A 19,557-nucleotide genomic window follows, 5' to 3' on the forward strand; every position below is an offset into this window, starting at 1 on the left:
CCCTCCTCTGAGCAACAAGGCAAGCAACCCTTTTGATCATCCCGATAATTCCCATGTTCTTTCTCCTGCACTTATTTATTGCATTAGGATCAAATGCTTCAACTGCTTTTGCCACGTTAGTTGAACCCACCTCCTTTGCATGACCTAACCTTGTCACAGTAAATAGCCGAACCTTGCGACCTAGCATACCTGGTAGTTGCTTGAGCTATGATGTGCCTTATCCTGCTATGCATGCTATGCTTAGAGTTGTGTATGGTTTGTCATCTGGGAGATGAACAGAATTGTGAGAATGTGTTCGGTAAGCAAAGGTTGTGTGTTGAACCTGACTTGGTAAAGGTACCGGTGAAAGGCTGTGTAGGAGTACATGGCGGGTTGTTTCATTGGAACCGTCCATAGGAACTGAGTTCCGTGTATGTAATCCAAGACTAGATACTACCACATGCTGGGCCCTGAAATATGACCCCGCTCGGCCTATTAATCGCTTAGTACTCGGTCGAGGAGTTGCAAGCAGTTTCTGGTGTTTATAGTAATGCTGGAGGCCGTGCATGGTGCTGACCTGAGAGGTGGGCCGTGATGCGGTAGGCAGTGGCATGGTGTACCAAGTGGCACCCGGATGGTGGACTTGGGAACCCTGCGCACATCGTTTGAGGCCGTGGCGGAAACCTCGGCCGGACTTCCGTACGGGTTACTCTCAGATAGGCGATAAACCTGGACTAGGTACTAGTGTGGTTAACGGTCGTGGCCGACTCCCTCGCCGGGCTTCCGCTTGAAGGTTGCCGAGGTGCATGACGTGCACATGGCGATAAGTGGCGAGAGCGTGTGTGACGAAGTACACCCCTGCAGGGTTATGATCTATTCGAATAGCCGCGGCCGCGGATATGGACTACTTGGAGACATATGTTGTTCATAGATAACTTCAATGGCTACTCATAAAATTGCCAAGATAAGCGTGAGTGTCGTGGACGGCATTTCCGTATGGAGACGGAATGATTCCACGATATTGTATTGTTGTGGTGTTAGTGGACTCGTGTGCGAGAAATCAAGTTGTCAAAATTATTTAAAATGCAAGTTGTCTAGCCACGAGTCAAATGCTGGCTTTTCGCATGAAACCCCACAATACCTTCTTGATACCTTGCATGAGTAGTTAGTTATCCTAAAGTCTTGCTGAGTACCTTCGTACTCATGTTTGCTTAATAAATGTTGCAGAGGTTGCTAATGACCCTAATGGAGGGTTCTTCGTAGACATCGACGACGACGAGTAGCTGGTGTCCCAGCTACGATCTGGCCCTACGTTGGATCTGTAGTATAGTCAGGCCATGTGCCTTCTAGTTGCCCTGTCTGTACTCAGACAGTTTAAACTCTTCCGCTGGCTTGTAACTGAATGACTGCTATTATGGGTCGTGAGACCCTTAATGTGTAATATTATGTGTGTGGCTCTTCCGAGCCTCTTAAATAAAGCTTGTATGTTTATGGTTATGTTGTGATGCCATCGATGTATCTATACATATCGGTATGCCATGCGTACGTGTGTCGTACTTGATATGTATGGGGTTCGATTACCTAGTCGTGAACTTTAGTAGCATTCCTTACAAGGAAATGCCCCTTTGTGATCCAACGAGCCTTGGTAGCTCGCTACTGCTCCTGACACATTGGTTGACCGGCATGTGTCCTTCTTAGCTGCTGTGTCTGTCCTCTTTGGGGAAATGTCACGCGATGTAATGGAGTCCTTGTAGCTTGCTACGACTCGTCTACACTCGCTGGTGTCCGACACCTGCTTTCTTGGGTCATGTATGCATGTCCTTGTGCGGTACTGCCACTTTGGTTTATGACTAGACATGTCGATCCGGGTTCTTTGACATTGGAATGCTAGCGACACTATTGCATACGTGAGTCAAAAGACGCAAACGGTCCCGGCTAAGGTAAGGCTGCAGCCGTGGAGTTAACCGTGCGTGAGACCGCAAAGGGATGCGATGTGTTACAGGCTGGATTCCTATGGCTTAGGATCAGGGTCCCGACAGCGTTGGTATCAGAGCCTGACTCACTGTAGGATTACTAAGCCAAACTGGTCGAAGTTGAGTCTAGAATTGCTTTAGTTATATATAAGGGAATTGTTTGTGGAAGGGAACGTAAGACTCTTGTTCTGTTCTCAAGTTATTCTATTCTGGTCATCCTCGTCTTTTCTGCGGGAATTAAGGACTAGGTTACTCATCTTCTTCTAGGCTCGTGTTTCTGATCGGTAGATTATAGGACTACGGGTCAAGAGATATTGGGTTTCTGTCATTCCTAGGAAAAAGGAAGTAAGTTTGATGATCAGAGAGTTGAACTTGATAGTTGAGTGGTTACGCTATTCCATTTTGGGTTGTCTCAAAATTTGTTTTTTGAGCACTTACAGCCGTTATGCTGCCCAATTTTTCATTCGGAGCTCTAATGCTTTTGCATTACTCTCTATTTACAGATGCCTGGCCGTCCTTCTCGTCAGGTGGTACGTCTGACCAGGTGCATTGATGTGCCGGGTCATACGGCCATGCTGGTCAGGGTGATGTCGGTGTGCGGTTACCGCTGGTACCCCGAGTACACAGTGGAGGAACAGTACCGAGACTTCAATCAGAGCCAGTACATCTGCACTGTTAGGGTATTTCCAAACTACCCTGGAGCTGAGAAGCCAATCCATTGGTCCTATGGGTTGGGGGTCACCGTTGACATGGCAGTACAGGATGTTGCCTATTCAATGCTGACCATTATGAGAGCGAGACATGCACTGCTGCAGAATTCAGAGTTCTGCTATGTTCCGGCCTCTCAGCCTGGTGAAGAGGGATACCTCAGTGGAGTCTATTTTGATTCTTCTATGGAGGATCCACTATTGTAGTCCACTGTTGAGATGCTAGAGAACAGAGACAGGGATGCTCGTGCTCTCCGCATGGAGCTTTATGCTACCCGTGCCCGTCTGTGGACGGCTTTGACGCAGCTGGCACCGGTAGTCCAGACAGGGTATGGAGAGATGGAGATGCTGAACCCTGTTAGGACCCATCTTCCGGCCCACGTTGACTGGCCAGCTATAGGAGGAGTCACACCTCTTCGGGGACCCCTCTTACCACCAGTCAGGGGACCAAGGCCACATCCGTGTCCTTATGGATCCCAGGGATCTCAGGCTAGAGTGTTTCCTGATCCGCAAGTTGAGCTTCCAGGTCATGGAGGTAATCTCTATGAGATGTTCTATGCGGATGCCTGAGCTGTGAGCGGAAGGATAGTATGGTAGTAGCCGTACGTTCAAAGTCCTGCGTGACTTGTGAAGTATGCATGTGATGTGAAATGAATTCCGGAGGCCTAGATAAATAATGTATAGGAAGCTTGTAAGCCTCTGATGAGTAGTTTCATAATTTCAGTAGTTTGCTCTTCGAGTAAGTTTGTACTGAACTATGTAAGGGTGTGTATGAACCATGGTGTATATATAGCAGTTGCTTGTTACCATGCTGTTCGGATATTCATTTCCGCATTCCGTTTGTTCAGTACATTCTTAATCCATAGCTAGTATTGATATGATCTTGGTCTAAGCTATGAGTTTGTTTGTCAGGATGGTGTTCACCAGGTTGAACCGTGCCCCTGGTCATGAGCAAGGCGAGGTAGTCAAGCGTCGCAGGAAGACCTGCCTCATCCGCCCTCTCTGGCGGAAGTGATGCTTGAGGCAGAGAGAAACAAAAGGGAGACCAATCGACTGTTAGAGCGTATTGAGCAGAATACGGCTCGACAGCCTAGGAATGCCGTAGTGTCCCTCAATGACTTTGTGAAGCTGAATCCTCCAAAGTTTCATCATTCCGTCGATCCCCTCGACGCTGATGACTGGCTGTGCAGCATCTCACGCAAGATTCACTCTGCGAATGTGTCTGAGGCCGACAAGGTTAACTTTGAGGCGTATTTCCTGGAAGGACCCGCCAATCTGTGGTGGGAGAATTTTGAAGCAATGCGTCTTGCTGAACCAACAGCCACATGGGCAGACTTCAGTGCAGCTTTTCATCTGCACCATATTCCAGAGGGCCTGATGGACAGAAAGCGAGAGGAGTTCTGTGCCTTCACTCAGGGCAAGTTGTCTGTGGATGCCTATAGCCGTGAGTTCGGTAACCTCGCCCGCTACGCAATAGAGGAGGTGTCTACTGACGCCAAGAAGCAAGCAAGATTCCGTAAGGGTCTGAGCCCTGAGCTTCGTCGTGATATGCGCCTCCACGAGTGTGCAAGCTTTCAAGCCCTGGTCAACAAAGCGATCAGTGCCGAGACTGGTCATACTGACTTCGAGGCCACAAGGAAGCACCCCCGTGACTTTGGCTCGTCTTCTGGTTCCACGTTTCCAAAACGCAGGCTGTGGGTTCCAAACAGTTCTCTACCGCCAAGATACACTCCGAGGCCATCCTACGTGGCGCCTCAGACGAATCAGGCCAACCCTCCAGCAAAAGCTTATGGTGGTCCAGCTAGCAATGCTGCACCACGTACCAACCAAGTGATATGCTACAAGTGTGGAGAACCAGGGCACTATTCCCGTGAGTGTCCTCAGAATGTGGGTGCCAAGCAACTCGGAAAGTCCGTCGGGCAAGCCAAGTCGGGCAAAGCTTACTATGTGAAGCCAACTCCTGTACGTGGCCATGTGAACTATGTGTCAGCAGAAGAAGCTGCAGAGGATCCCGACGTCATGCTGGGTACGCTTCTTGTTAATCACCACCCAGCGTCCGTTCTCTTTGACACTGGGTCTTCTCATTCCTTTATTTCAGAAAGTTATGCACAGTTGCATAACATGTCTTTTTGTGATATGCCAATCCCATTGGTTGTCCAAACTCCTGGTAGTAAATGGCAAACCTCTAGGATAACCTATGACAATGAAATTTTAGTAGACATGCTAGTTTTTCTAGCCTCATTGATAGCATTGAAATCTTCGGATATTAATATCATCTTGGGCATGGACTGGATGTCAGCTCACTATGCCAAGATTGATACTCATTCTAGAAATGTCCAGCTTACCCATCCCTCGGGTGAGATAGTAAATGTCTCTACTCGAGTTGCCAAATGCCAACTCTATTCCTTGAATGCCAACCCTCTTCCGGAACTTGAAGACATTCCGGTAGTCCGTGACTTCCCGGATGTTTTTCCAGAGGAACTGCCAGGAATTCCACCCGACAGAGATGTGGAGTTTGTGATAGATCTTGTTCCGAGAACTGTCCCAATAGCCAGAAGACCATATAAGATGGCACCCCTGGAGCTAGCCGAACTTAAGAAGCAACTGGATGAGGCCTTGAGCAAAGGTTTCATTCGTCCTAGCTCTTCTCCTTGGGCTTGTCCTGTCCTCTTCGTCAAGAAGAAAGACGGAACGGATCGGATGGTTGTAGATTACCGACCAGTTAATCTGGTCACCATAAAGAACAAGTATCCGCTCCCCAGGATCAACGACCTGTACGATCAGCTCGCTGGATCCTCAGTCTTCTCCAAAATGGATTTGAGGTTGGGATACCATCAAATCAAGATTAAGAACGGGGACATTCCAAAAACGGCTTTTGTTACTCGTTATGGCCAATACGAGTACACCGTCATGTCCTTCGGTTTGACCAATGCCCCAGCCACCTTCTCTCGACTGATGAATTCAATCTTCATGGAGTATTTGGATAAATTCGTCGTGGTATACCTCGATGATATTCTCATCTACTCGAAGAATGAACAAGAACATGCCGAGCATCTAAGGCTGGTATTGATGAAACTTCGAGAGCATCGCCTTTATGCCAAATTTTCAAAATGTGAATTCTGGTTACCAGAAGTGACCTATCTGGGTCACGTAATCTCTGGTAAGGGTATTGCTGTCAATCCCGAGAGAGTTCAAGCTGTCCCTGATTGGACTCAACCTGAATCTGTTAAGCAAGTTAGGAGTTTTCTTGGTCTAGCGAGCTATTGTCGCCGCTTTGTCGAGAATTTCTCCAAGGTTGCAAAGCCTCTAACTGAACTCCTCAAGAAAGATAAAAAGTTTGAGTGGACACCACAGTGTGAGCATAGTTTTCAGGAACTGAAAAGACGCCTGACTTCCGCACGTGTGTTGCTACCACCAGAATTTTCTAAGGACTTTGTTATCTATTGCGACGCCTCGCGACAAGGATTAGTTTGCATTCTCATGCAAGATCGTCATGTGATTGCATACGCATCTCGACAGTTGCGTCCACATGAGGATAATTATCCCACACATGACCTTGAGCTTGCAGCTGTGGTCCATGCACTAAAAACCTGGCGACATTACCTTCTGGGTAATCGTTGCGAAATATTCACTGATCACCAAAGTCTGAAATATATCTTCACCCAGCCGGATTTGAATCTTAGGCAAAGACGGTGGGTTGAGTTGATCTCGGATTACGACTTAGGGATAACTTACACCTCGGGGAAGGCCAATGTTATGGCCGATGCACTAAGTCGTAAATCTTATTGTAACAATTTGATGCTACAACAAGGTCAACCACATCTCCATGAGGACTTTCGGAAGTTGAATCTTCATATTGTTCCTCAAGGATTCCTTTCTACCCTGGTGGCGAAGCCAACTCTTAAGGATCAAATTATAGCTGGCCAAAAGCGTGACAAGGGTATATCACGGATCAAGGAGAATATTTTTAGCGGAAACGCTAAAGAATTTTCCATGAACGATCAAGGTGTTGTGTTCTTCTAGAATCGTCTAGTGGTTCCTAAGAACTCACACCTAAGGCAGTTGATCCTTAAGGAGGCTCATGATTCTCCTCTCACCATTCATCCCGGTAGTACTAAGATGTATCAGGACCTACGCCAGAGGTTCTGGTGGACTAGGATGAAGAGAGAAATTGCTGAGTTCGTTGCTAACTGCGATGTTTGTTGTCGAGTTAAGGAAGAACATCAAAGGCCTGCTGGCACCCTTCAACCTCTAGCTATTCCTGAATGGAAATGGGATAAAGTTAGCATGGATTTCATTACCGGATTTCCCAAGACCAAGAAAGGGAATAATGCTATCTTTGTGGTCATTGACCGTCTTTCCAAAGTGGCTCATTTTCTTCCTGTTCGTGGAAGTATAACAGCTAGCCAGCTAGCAGAGTTATATATCTCCCGAATAGTGTCTCTTCATGGTGTTCCCCTGGAAATTAACTCAGACCGTGGGAGTATCTTTACTTCTCGCTTCTGGGAAAGTTTTCAGAATGCCATGGGGACTCACCTATCTTTTAGCACTGCTTTCCATCCCCAATCAAGTGGTCAAGTAGAAAGAGTGAATCAAATCCTAGAAGATATGCTCCGAGCTTGTGTTATATCGTTCGGTATGAATTGGGAGAAGTGCCTTCCATTCGCCGAATTCGCTTATAACAATAGTTATCAATCAAGCTTGGGCAAAGCCCCTCTTGAAGTTCTCTATGGACGAAGATGTCGAACACCTCTTAATTGGTCAGAAACCGGAGAGAGGCAACTCTTTGGCCCGGATATGATCCAGGATGCAGAAGAGCAGGTTCGCATTATTCGTGAAAAGTTGAAAACAGCTCAGTCTCGTCAAAAGAGCCAATATGATCGTCATCATAAGGCTGTGACCTTTGAAGTTGACGAGAAGGCTTACCTTCGGGTTACACCTTTGAAGGGTACCCATCGTTTCGGTATCAAGGGCAAGTTGGCTCCTCGTTACATTGGTCCTTTTCACATTCTTGCCAAACGAGGAGAAGTTGCCTACCAGTTGGAACTTCCTCCGCATCTTTCCAAGGTTCATGATGTCTTCCACGTCTCGCAACTCAGGAGTTGCTTTTCGGATCCTATCCGCGAAGTGGACCACGAAACGCTTGATCTCCAAGATAACCTTTCATACCGAGAATACCCCGTGCGTATTCTTGATCAAGCTGAGCGTACCACTCGACGTCGAAATCTCAAGTCTCTTAAAGTTCAATGGTCAAATCATTCTGAAAAGGAGGCAACTTGGGAAAGAGAGGATCGTCTCCGACTTGAGTATCCTGCGTTATTCCCGACGACTTCTAAATCTCGGGACGAGATTCCTTTGAGTGGGGGTGAGTTGTCACATCCCTGACCCCTTAAGCAAGTTAGTCTTGTGCTCATGTCTTCTTTGCATTGCATCTAAGAAATTGTCAACAAGAACAAGGAAAGAGGTGAAGGAAAAACTCAAACCCTAGCCACTTCTTCAAATAAAGGAAATCTCAAAACTAGTTAAAATCAATGAACCCAAAATGGCCTCAAGAAAAGTTCAAACTTTCTGATAAATCATGAAAGTAAATGAGCATTGGAGAAAACTATTTTCTTGACACTTTAAGCATTTTAAATAAATGCAAAAGCTACTGGTTTCAAGTTTTAAATTTGAAATCAGAAACTTTAAATTTTCAAAAATGTTAAAAACTTTGGAAATGGTTGGAAATATTCCAACAAATATTCAGGTGTGTTTAAAATAGTTTTTACAAACCATTTTGGAGCTGAAATAAATAGCAAAACAATAGTTAGCAAAACAGAAACAAAATAGAAAAGAAATAAGAGAAAGAAAAGACTTACCTCTATTTGTCGCCGGCCCAGCCCACGAGGGGCTCCCCGGTCATCTTCCTCCTCCTGCCAAAAGGCAGGGGAGAAGATGAGCACGGCGGCCGAGCCGGCCACCTCCTGCCTGCCTGCTCGTTGTTGGAGGCCTCCAGGAGCGCCAGCGCGACGCCCGCGTCTTCTTATCCTCCTCCCCGCGGCTCTATCCTCTCCCTAGGCCTCTCGATCCCCTTTCCCTCTCGGATCTCTCTCTCCCCGAAGCTCCGGTCGCCGTCGATCTGTCGTCTCCCGGTCCTCCCCGACCCTGCCGGCAGCCTCACAAGATCCGCCGTGAGCTCCTCTTCCTGTTCCCCCTCTTCCCGAGGCCTTCCCCCTCCTCTAACAACGTTAGCCACCGGAGCCCGAAGGACCTCGTCGCCGGCCATGTCATTGCCGTCGTTGTGGTAGTAGGCTCACGAGGCCGAGCTCAGGAATGAGCTCCTCGAGCTCTGTAGATGGCGTAGGTTCTCTCTCCCAGCTCGCTAGCCCCCTGCATCGGCACTTTCGTCGATGCCCGAGCCGCAGCCGCCGCTGGCCTGATCGCCGGCAAGGATTCCGGTGAGCACCGGGTCCAGGTCCACTCCAGATAGATGCGGCGTTTCACCAGCTGCCTGTAGCTCTCCTCTGCACCCAAAACCGACGGCCGTAGCGCTGTCTGGCTCTCTTCGGCGAGCCCTTCGCCGTTCCGTGGTCGCCGCCGGCCATACTCCGGTGGGGGCCGACGTGGCCGAGTTAATCCAGTAGTTTAGAGGCTTAAACTCTCGCTGACAGTGGGCCCATGGCCAAGTCAACTTAGTTAAGGGTCTGGTCAGCGCGGGATTAACCCCAGAGAGGCTGACCAGTGGGTCCCCCCTGTCAGGTTTGACCTGAACAGGTCGGCTGACCTGCTGATGTCAGGCTGACGCAATAAAGAGATTTTTCAGTATACGAATAATTCCAGAAATGTTTAAAACTTCAAAAATTTATAGAAATTAATCTGTAACTCCAATGAAAATAATTTATATATGAAAAAGTATCAGAAAAATTCAAGGAATCTGAATATGCTACTTTCAATCATGTTTGAAAAAGTTACAGAACCCAAACATATAGATTACTGAATATGTCAACTCTTATAAATACTTTATAAATGGAATATGAAAAGTAATTAAATTTCCTTTTTGTTTGACATGATCAAACATTGTTATAATAACAAACCAGTACCTTAACATGACATCTCATGCATGCTAACATCATGTTGATCTGAGCACCAGGTCGAATCAATTAAATCGGTATCCGAGAATACCTCATTTGAATTGATATTTGAATTCAATTCAAATCAACTTTAAACCTAATACATGTTGATTATAATAGCATATCACTTCGCATTCTCATGCCATGCTCATGCATCATCTTGATTGCATATGCTTGATATTGATTGTTGTCATTTCCTTCGGTAGGCTCCGCTCCCCCGGATTCCACCGATTATCCGTCTGACGGATATTGTCCCTCCTCTGAGCAACAAGGCAAGCAACCCTTTTGATCATCCCGATAATTTCCATGTTCTTGCTCCTGCACTTATTTATTGCATTAGGATCAAATGCTTCAACTGCTTTTGCCACGTTAGTTGAACCCACCTCCTTTGCATGACCTAACCTTGTCATAGTAAATAGCCGAACCTTGCGACCTAGCATACCTGGTAGTTGCTTGAGCTATGATGTGCCTTATCCTGCTATGCATGCTATGCTTAGAGTTGTGTATGGTCTATCATCTGGGAGATGAACAGAATTGTGAGAATGTGTTCGGTAAGCAAAGGTTGTGTGTTGAACCTGACTTGGTAAAGGTACCGGTGAAAGGCTGCGTAGGAGTACATGGCGGGTTGTTTCATTGGAACCGTCCATAGGAACTGAGTTCCGTGTATGTAATCCAAGACTAGATACTACCACATGCTGGGCCCTGAAATATGACCCCGCTCGGCCTATTAATCGCTTAGTACTCGGTCCAGGAGTTGCAAGTAGTTTCTGGTGTTTATAGTAATGCTGGAGGCCGTGCATGGTGCTGACCTGAGAGGTGGGCCGTGATGCGGTAGGCAGTGGCATGGTGTACCAAGTGGCACCCGGATGGTGGACTTGGGAACCCTGCGCACATCGTTTGAGGCCGTGGCGGAAACCTCGGCCGGACTTCCGTACGGGTTACTCTCAGATAGGCGATAAACCTGGACTAGGTACTAGTGTGGTTAACGGTCGTGGCCGACTCCCTCGCCGGGCTTCCGCTTGAAGGTTGCCGAGGTGCATGACGTGCACATGGTGATAAGTGGCGAGAACGTGTGTGACGAAGTACACCCCTGCAGGGTTATGATCTATTCGAATAGCCGCGTCCGCGGATATGGACTACTTGGAGACATATGTTGTTCATAGATAACTTCAATGGCTACTCATAAAATTGTCAAGATAAGCGTGAGTGTCGTGGACGGCATTTCCGTATGGAGACGGAATGATTCCACGATAGTGTATTGTTGTGGTGTTAGTGGACTCGTGTGCGAGAAATCAAGTTGTCAAAATTATTTAAAATGCAAGTTGTCTAGCCACGAGTCAAATGCTGGCTTTCCGCATGAAACTCCACAATACCTTCTTGATACCTTGCATGAGTAGTTAGTTATCCTAAAGTCTTGCTGAGTACCTTCGTACTCATGTTTGCTTAATAAATGTTGCAGAGGTTGCTAATGACCCTAATGGAGGGTTCTTCGTAGACATCGACGACGACGAGTAGCTGGTGTCCCAGCTACGATCTGGCCCTACGTTGGATCTGTAGTATAGTCAGGCCATGTGCCTTCTAGTTGCCCTGTCTGTACTCAGACAGTTTAAACTCTTCCGCTGGCTTGTAACTGAATGACTGCTATTATGGGTCGTGAGACCCTTAATGTGTAATATTATGTGTGTGGCTCTTCCGAGCCTCTTAAATAAAGCTTGTATGTTTATGGTTATGTTGTGATGCCATCGATGTATCTATACATATCGGTATGCCATGCGTACGTGTGTCGTACTTGATATGTATGGGGTTCGATTACCTAGTCGTGAACTTTAGTAGCATTCCTTACAAGGAAATGCCCCTTTGTGATCCAACGAGCCTTGGTAGCTCGCTACTGCTCCTGACACATTGGTTGACCGGCATGTGTCCTTCTTAGCTGCTGTGTCTGTCCTCTTTGGGGAAATGTCACGCGATGTAATGGAGTCCTTGTAGCTTGCTACGACTCGTCTACACTCGCTGGTGTCCGACACCTGCTTTCTTGGGTCATGTATGCATGTCCTTGTGCGGTACTGCCACTTTGGTTTATGACTAGACATGTCGATCCGGGTTCTTTGACATTGGAATGCTAGCGACACTATTGCATACGTGAGTTAAAAGACGCAAACGGTCCCGGCTAAGGTAAGGCTGCAGCCCTGGAGTTAACCGTGCGTGAGACCGCAAAGGGATGCGATGTGTTACAGGCTGGATTCCTATGGCTTAGGATCGGGGTCCCGACAGTTATTAATTTTCAACGAGTGCCGACGGGTCCCCATGCTTTTTATTACTTTTTAGGCAAATGTAGTACCAATGTTGGGCCTTGCCGGAAGTGTTTTATCCCAAAACAAAAATAAAGGGGGTCCTCATAACAACCCCAATCATGTTAGGAGGGCTAAATATGAAACTTAACACTGGTAGCCGAAACTAAGGTGGCAAAAGTGGAACAAAATACCCAGCCAAAAGGCCAAGCCTCCCGCCTTTTACCAGTTATATAGGTGCATGAAATTAAATAGCAATAATATGGTGATATAACAAGGAACCCATATGTTGGGGATATACTCCGCGGTATAACCCGTCTTGAAGTATGACCCGACTAGGACTTGGCGACTCACTGGAGACTCATTAGTGACCTGGCGGGCGGCTTGTACATGACACGAAATGCGACTTAGAAAAATGACAAAGACCCAACGGCCCCGAAGGCGGCTCATCGGAGGGCCGACTCACAGAGAAGGCCCAAGAAGAGGAAAGACTCCCTCGAGAAGGAAACAAGACACAGATTAGGATTCAAGAAAGACTAGTCCTAGTCCTACTCCTAGTAGGACTCTACATGTAAACCTACCCCTTCCACCTATATAAGGAGGGGTAAGGCACTCAAAGAGGGACAAGTTCAAGTCATTAGAGATAGACAGATTAGAGACCCTCAAGATCAGAGGTGGTGATTCCACACCCTTGTAATCGAGATCATCATCTTCATCAATGAAACACAAGCAGGACGTAGACATTTACCTCCATCGGAGGGGCCAAACCTGGGTAAACCCGCGTCTCTCGATTCCGACCAACCCCTCTCAAACCACCACATAGCTGCGATGGCTCCACACCTAAGTCCTTGCATGAGGACACATGCCATGACAAAACCAAGACATTTGGCGCCCATCGTGGGGCCTATCGCACGATGGTATCGTGTTCTCACTCGAAGATCTTTTAGGGAACAAGAAGCTTGTGATTCGTCGCACAAAGGAGATTAGGAATTTCTTATTGGAAGCGAACATCAGTTGTATTGGCAGATGATCAGAGATCAAAGCCAACCTCATCGATCAAGATCAAAAAGGAAAAGGAAAGTGTTGGCCACATATAAATAGACCGGGTCAATCCGCCGTTGTCAACGCACGAGACCAAAACAAAGTGATGGCAGCATCCTCGAAACAATGGCTAGTGGAGGATCCGATCTACCAGCTTCAAGTTAATTTTTTCTACGAAGATCAAATGCATATGGTGTTTGTGTCGGAGAATACTACTATAATTGGAAATGGCCATGAAGGAGCTAGCCAGCATGATTACTATTTACGTAAGTGTGCAGGAAAAGGCAAATTCTTAGTGCACGCATACGAAGGGGCCAACACTCAAAGGAAGAACGGCCAGATTAAAAACAGCGGCGCACGGCAGAGATGGCTAGCTGAAAACTTCACCCGGTGACAGAGACGACTAGCTGAATGCGACTCGGACTGCATCTCAGTGGTGGACGCGGCCTCCACCAAGGTCGACGACTTCCAATGCCTCATTCAAGCCAGCAACATCTCTCTATCGTCGCCGAGCCGAACTCACCTTGCCCCGCTTCCGAACTGGGCTGGCTCCACTGCGCACTCCGGCTGCATCCGCGCTCCCGCACGCTAGCTCGTCACCGCTAGCGCACGTCTGATACGCCGAGCCTGCCGCAACCTGGACACACACTCAATACTTCGCCACCGTTGCGTTTCCTCGTTGACACGCCTGGTCGCCTTAGTCGCGGCACCACCTAGCCACGAATCGTCTCTCTACCGCTGGCCGCGCCGCGCCTATTCGCTGCCTCGCGTTCGAGTCGCCCCGGCCGGCCTCGCCCTGCCGAGCCGATGATACGTATCCGTCGTATCTACTTTTCCGAACTCTTTTGGCCTTGTTTTGGACTCTAATTTGCATGATTTTAATGGAACTATCCCGGACTAACGTTGTTTTCAACAGAATTGCCATGGTGTTGTTTTTGCGCAGAAATAAAAGTTCCCGGAATGTCCTGAAAATTTACGGAGAATTTTTCTGGAATTAATGAAAAATACCTGCACAAAGATCCACATGAGGGGGTGTGCCAGTGGGCCACAAGCGCAGACGGCACGGCCACCCCCCAGGCCGCACCAACCAGGCTTGTGGGGCCCACGTAGCGCCACCGCCTCCAAACTCAGCTCTATTTATTACGTCTCGCCCGGAAAAAAATTAGAGAGAAGGATTCATCGCGTTTTACGATACGGAGGCACCGCCACCTCCTGTTCTTCATCTGGAGGAAAGATCTAGAGTCCGTTCTGGGCTCCGGAGAGGGGAAATCGTCGCCATCGTCATCATCAACCTTCCTCCATCGCCAATTCCATGATGCTCTTTACCGTTCGTGAGTAATCTCACCGTAGGCTTGCTGGATGGTGTTGAGTTGGATGAGATCTATCATGTAATCGAGTTAGTTTTCACGGGGATTGATCCCTAGTATCCATTATTTTCTGAGATTGATGTTGCTACTACTTTGCCATGCTTAATGCTTGTCTCTAGGGCCCGAGTGCCATGTTTTCAGATCTGAACCTATTATGTTGTCGCCAATATATGTGTGTTTTAGATCCTATCTTGCAAGTTGTAGTCACCTACTATGTGTTATGATCCGGCAACCCCGGAGTGACAATAGCCGGAACCACTCCCGGAGATGACCATAGTATGAGGAGTTCATGTATTCACCAAGTGTTAATGTGTTGGTCCGGTTCGTTATTAAAAGGAGAACCTTAATATCCCGTAGTTTCCATTAGGACCCCGCTGTCACGGGAGAGATGGCCAATAGATGTCATGCAAGTTCTTTTCCCTAAGCACGTATGACTACATACGGAATACATGCCTACATTAGATTGACGAACGGGAGCTAGTTACTTATCTCTCCGTGTTATAGCTGTTACATGATGAATCACATCCGTCATACTCATCCATCACCGATCCAATGCATAGGAGTCTTATACTACTGGTCCTTGCTATGTTACTTTGTCGCTACTACTGTTGCTACTGTTGTTACTCTCTTGCTACTGCTGTTACACTGCTGTCACTACTGCTGTTCCTTGCTACTACTGTCACTACTACTGTTACTTGTTACTTCGCTGTTATCTGTTGCAAGACTTTTCTGGTGCCGTTGTCGGGGAAGCATAGCATTATGCTCAAGAATAGTCCCCCGTCAATGTGCTATTTTCTATCGCCATTGATACAACAAGTTAGGAATAGTCTACCATCAACATACCTTTTTCTGGCACCGTTGCTATCATACCACTTTGCTACTGATACTTTGCTTGCAGATACTAATCTTTCAGGTGTGGTTGAATTGACAACTCAGCTGCTAATACTTGAGAATATTCTTTCGCTTCCCCTTGAGTCGAATAAATAAATTTGGGTTGAATACTCTACCCTCGAAAAATGTTGCGATCCCCTACACTTGTGGGTTATCAAGACTATTTTCTGGCACCGTTGCCGGGTAGGCACAACTATATTCTCTGAGTCACTTGGGATTTACGTCTGCTGATCACTATGAGGAATCCGATAGATCCAAGAACTTAAGTCTTGCCTTCCACTACGAGGACAGGTAAGGAACTGCCATCTAGCTCTGCACTTGATTCACCTTCAGTTATGAGTAAGTTTGCGACATCACCTCCTGCTAGAAATCTTGATATGTCGCCTGTGTTTGATGATGCTACTTCTGCTGCCCATGATGCTTATGATGATGCTATGCTTGATACTGTGCCTGATGATGCTATGCTTGATACTATGCCTGATGATGCTATGCTTGATGATGCTATGCTTGATACTATGCCTGATGATGCTATGCTTGATACTATGCCTGATGATGCTATGCTTGATACTGCTTTGCCACTAGGTGCATTCCTTGATGCACATATTGCTAGAGTTGCTGCTAGATGTGATGATACTTCTGAAACTGCTGATACTATTGAAGTAGAACCTGCTATTTTGCCTGCTAGAACTAGCTCTCCTATGCCTAAATTGCCTGTTATGCCTGATACGCGTTATGTTATGGAGGGAGAGATAGCTGAGGACTTTCTTGCGTGTAAGGATAGCTATGATGTTGAGAATTTACTACACAAGTGGAAAGAAAAATCTCTGAACGCTAGGATGAAATACGACCCGAAGTTTGCTACTTCGCCTATCTTTGTGACCGATAAGGATTACGAATTCTCTATTAACCCTGAGTTAATCACTCTGGTCGAATCTGATCCTTTTCACGGTTACGAATCTGAAACGGTTGTAGCCCATCTTACCAAACTGCATGATATAGCCACCCTATTCACTAGTGAGGAAAAGATCCGCCACTACTATATCCTCAAGCTATTTCCTTTCTCGCTGAAGGGTGATTCTAAGACCAGGTTCACTTCTCTTGCTCCTGGTTGTGTGCGTAGCCCCCAGGATATGGTCTACTACTTTTCTGAAAAATATTTCCCTGCCCATAAGAAGCAAGCTGCCTTGCAGGAAATATACAACTTTGCTCAAGCTGAAGAAGAGAGTCTCCCACAAGCTTGGGGGAGGCTCATCCTCTTGAGAAGAATGAAATACTTGATATCTTCTATAATGGACTTACCGATGTTTCCAAAGACCACCTAGATAGTTGTGTCGGTTGTGTTTTTAGGGAACGAACCGTAGAACAAGGTGAGATTCTACTGAATAACATCTTGTGCAATGAGAATGCTTGGATTATTCCCGAACCACCTCCTAAGCCAACTCCGAAGAAAAGAGGTATTCTATTCCTCAGTCCTGAAGATATGCAAGAAGATAAGAAATCTATGCGAGAGAAAGACATTAACTCTGAAGATGTCAAAAATCTACCACCTACCGAAGAGATCCATGGTCTTGATAACCCGATAGAGGTAGTAGAAGTAAATTCTCTGCGTAGGTTTGATGAGAGTGATATTACTTTTGATAAACCTGCTAGGTTATGCCTGGATGAGTTTGATAACTTCGCTGCTAGGAAGCACGGTAAAGAAAGGGAACCATGGGTTCAGAAACCCATGCCCTTTCCTCCCAAACCATCCAAGAAAAAGGATGATGAGGATTTTGAGCGCTTTGTTGAAATGATCAGACCTGTCTTTCTGCAAATGCGTTTGACAGATATGCTCAAGATGTCTCCGTATGCTAAGTACATGAAAGATATTGTGACTAATATGAGGAGGATACCTGAGGTTGAGATTTCCACCATGCTCGCTAATTATACCTTCAAGGGTGGAACTCCTAAGAAACTAGGTGATTCCGGTGTGCCCACTATAGTTTGCTCCATTAAAGGCAACTACGATAGAACTGCGTTATGCGACCTTGGAGCCGGTGTTAGTGTTATGCCTCTCTCTCTTTATCGTAGACTTGAACTGGATAAGTTGACACCCACTGAAATCTCTGTGCAAATGGCCGACAAATAACTGCTTTCCCTATCGGCATTTGCGAGGATGTGCCTGTTGTGGTTGCTAACGTCACTATCTTAACAGACTTTGTTATCTTGGATATTCCCGAGGACGATGCCATGGCTGTCATCCTCGGAAGACCCTTTTTAAACACTACAGGGGCTGTTATAGATTGCAAGAAAGGTAGTGTCACTTTCGATGTCAACGGTAATGAGCATACGGTGCACTTTCCGAAGAAACAATATCGAGTACATTGCATCAATGCTATCAAAAAGACTTCATTGATTCTTATCGGGAGCTTTCAATGCCCTATTCCTCATGTCAAGATGAAGTATGATTTGCTTGTTGGGGAAATACACATCCCCATTGAGGTGACCTAGTGACTATTCGAAAATTCTCCGTTCTCTTTTGCGATTTGAAAAGTTTTGTCGAGGGGATTTGATCAACCCCATTGACGGATTTCTTTTGATGACCATGAGATGGATGAATCAAGGAGGCACAAACCTCTGTTCCAAGCTTTCACTTTCGGTTGCTTAGGAGAAAGATGATAGATTTAGTTTAGTTTTCCCTGTTTTCTGTTTTAGCGTCCGGTAGAAAAGTACCCCGAAAACAAAAGTTCTCCGAACGTCCTGAAAATAAAGTATGATTTTTCTGGATATTTTGAAAAATACTGAGACAAAGAGCTTGTCTCGGGGCTGCACCAGTGGGCCACAAGCCCTGACAGCGCGGGCACCCCCCTGGCCGCGCCACCCAGGCTTATGAGGCCCACAGGCACCCCCTCCACTCATTGTTGCTCTCATCTGGTTCTCCTACCTCCAGAAAAAATCGTAACGCGGCTCAAATCCGTGTTCTTTCTCTTCTTGCTGGGATTTTCGATCTCTTTGCTCAAAGCACCATTCTCCAAACTGTTTTGGGGAAATTACTCCTTGGTAAGTGACTCCTCCATTGGTCCAATTAGTTTTTGCTCTAGTGCCTCATACTCAGCGTATTTTTGCTGCCTTGGTGACCATGTTCTTGAGTTTTGCATGCTAATTTTAGCTGGTCCCAAGTAGTTTTGACGCGTAATATGGCCTCTAGGCACTTGTGGGAGTAGTTGCTACAAGTTCAGTTGAACCTTGTTCACCTTTCCTTTGAGTCACTGAAAATTTCAGAAAGGAAGATGTTCAGGAGAAACTTTCATGGTGGTTCCTCAAGCAAGAGAGGTCCCCGTCTTGCGATTCGGGAGCCTGATCCTTACCAACCAAGGGACGCGCAGGTACAACCATGTGAATGGCCTTCTGATGAATTTATGATTGAGGCAGGTTTCAAAGATGAGTTTGATGCACTTGTTCGCAACGTCGGACTCGAAGAATTCATCTCCGATAAATGTGAACAGTATGTTGCTCTCGCTGCCTCTTTTGTTCGTAGATTCAAATTTTCAGTTGGCCGTGACACTTCGGTACTGTTTGATCTCTATGATAGATCGTATACCATGGATTTAGAGGATTTTAATAGAATTTGCAAAATACCTACTTGGGGTAGCCTCAATGATCCTCCTAAATCCTCGGTTAGAGATTTTGTCTCTGGTATTACTGTTGGAGAAACTAGAGACATTACGCAAGCTACCATGGGGAGTATTCATTTTCCTGCCTTGCATTACTTTGCCCTCTTCATAGGCAAATGCATTAATGGCAAGATTGAGCATTGTCACCTCTGCGCATCCGACCTTAGTATCCTTAAGAGCGCAGTGACGGGTGGCAAGAGTTTCAACATGGGAGCTATAATAGCAAGGAGGGTGAATAAGAATGCTAATGAAGGGGATTTCTTTTGTGGTATCTATGCCACTCGCATAGCAAATTTTCTTGGAGTACCCATCCGCGAAGGAGATCCCCCGCTCCATACAACTTTCGTTGACCGCATCGCTTTGACACGCTACCAGTTCCTTGAGAGGGATGACGAATCCCTCCTATACCGTTTGATATTTAACCGACATCGTGTTTTCCATATTACCCTTCTTGCTCCTGCCTTCTTTGACTTTCAGGTAAAACGGAGATATTACATAACCAGAGGAGAGGTAGAGGAGTATGAGAGGGAGGCAAAGGCTGCTCGTCTC

The sequence above is a fragment of the Hordeum vulgare genome, chromosome 2H (assembly GCF_904849725.1).
Source record: "Hordeum vulgare subsp. vulgare chromosome 2H, MorexV3_pseudomolecules_assembly, whole genome shotgun sequence".
Taxonomy (NCBI): Eukaryota; Viridiplantae; Streptophyta; class Magnoliopsida; order Poales; family Poaceae; genus Hordeum; species Hordeum vulgare.